The 1,688-nt window shown below is 50.1% G+C and overlaps 1 protein-coding gene and 1 pseudogene across 2 annotated transcripts in view; both read right to left on the bottom strand.

The window, feature by feature from the left end:
* MROH8 (maestro heat like repeat family member 8) overlaps positions 1-1,688 on the bottom strand; it is a 49,681-nt gene that overhangs the window by 33,859 nt on the left and 14,134 nt on the right. The window lies entirely within an intron of this gene.
* Positions 165-283, bottom strand: LOC119469327 (annotated as a pseudogene).

Raw genomic sequence — 1,688 nt, 5'->3', positions numbered from 1 at the left:
GGACTGTCCACCAGGCCTCTCTGGGAACTGTCCCCAGCCCATAGAAATGGGCACCTCAAAGCCATGTGTCTGCTAAGTCCCATTGGCCACAGCTCATCTGTCCCAGAGTAGACACCAAGGTCAATTGGATTCTTTTTTTCTTTTTTTTTTTCTTAATCTTATTAAGCCTACAGCACCCGGTATTCCCAGGTGGTCTCCCATCCAAGTACTAACCAGGCCCAACCCTGCTTAGCTTCTGAGATCAGACAAGGTCCGGCACGTTCAGGGTGGTATGGCCTTAGACGGTCAATTACATTCTCTCTGGAATCTGGAATTGGGACAAAGAGCTTCAATCTCAGTCTGGATGATCTTCTAAAGGAAAAAAAAAATTAAAATTTGGAAGCACTGGTCCCTACGGATAAGGCAACTGAGAGGGCCAATTTTGGGGAGAGAAGATGGGGGAGAGGAAGACAGAGAGAGTAGAAATGGAAATTCACACAAGGGAACAAAAATAAGAGATGGAGAGAAAGCTAACCTTGAGTACGTGGAAGGTTTTTATTTTCTAGATTCATTCCCTTCCTGGGTCAGGCTGCTCCTCCTGTCAAGGGGTCCTGGGAAACAATCAGCCATCCTTAGAAAAAAATCTCACCTTTTGTGTTTCAGGGGCTTCTAGAGGATTTCTCTTATCTTTAATAAAAAAGACCTCACAAGGAACTTAGGATGCAGGCTGGGCACGGTGGCTCACTCCTGTAATCCTGGCACTTTGGGAGACTGAGGTGGGCAAATCACTCGAGGTCAGCGGTTCGAGACCAGCCTGGCCAACATCGTGAAACCCAATCTCTACTAAAATACAAAATTTAGCCAGGCATAGTGGCAGGTGCCTGCAATCCCAGCTTTTTGGGAGGCTGAGGCAGGAGAATCGCTTGAATCTGGGAGGGGGAGGCTGCAGTGAGCTGAGACAGTGCCGTTGCACTCCAGCCTGGGCAGCAAGAGTAAAACTCCATATCAAAAACAACAAAAAAACTTAGGATGCAGTGAGTGCTTAATAAACACTACAAGGTTCCCTTTCTTGCCCCTTTCTGAGTTTTTCTTCTTTTACTTTCCAGCTCTGGTCTGACTTAGGTCTTGCTGGTAGGCTGCTGCTCTCTTTCCTTATTTCCTCAAAGAGCACATGTATTTTTGTGGCTTTACAGTCTGGAAAGGACAAAGCCTAAGACTCTGTCTTCAGCCCTGATAGCTCTCCCAGGGCTCTACTTGCCCGCACCCAGTTATCTCAAGGGCACGACCACTAAAATCCCCATAATTTTGGCATTAAAGTCAGTTCATTGTGATCCCCCTACAAAGAACACAACATCACCCTAATCCCTCCTTCCTTCCTTCCTTTATCCCAGTTACTATAACCTACCTTCCTTCCTTTTCTCCCTCCCTCCCTCCTCCCTCTCTCTCTCCCCTCCCTCCCTCTCTCTCCCCTCCCTCCCTCTCTCTCCCCCCCCCCCCTCTCTCTCCCCCCCCCCTCCCTCTCTCTCTCCCCTCCCTCCCTCTCTCTCCCCTCCCTCCCTCTCTCTTTCCCCTCCCTCCCTCTCTCTCTCCCCTCCCTCCCTCTCTCTCTCCCCCCCCTCCCTCTCTCTCTCTCCCCTCCCTCCCCCCTCCCTCTCTCTCTTCCCTCTCTCCTCTCTCTCTCTCTCTCTCTCTCCCTCCCTCTCTCTCCC

Source organism: Cebus imitator, unplaced genomic scaffold (genome assembly GCF_001604975.1).
Source record: "Cebus imitator isolate Cc_AM_T3 unplaced genomic scaffold, Cebus_imitator-1.0 Scaffold18, whole genome shotgun sequence".
NCBI lineage: Eukaryota > Metazoa > Chordata > Mammalia > Primates > Cebidae > Cebus > Cebus imitator.
This window is presented reverse-complemented; position numbering and strand designations above follow the sequence as displayed.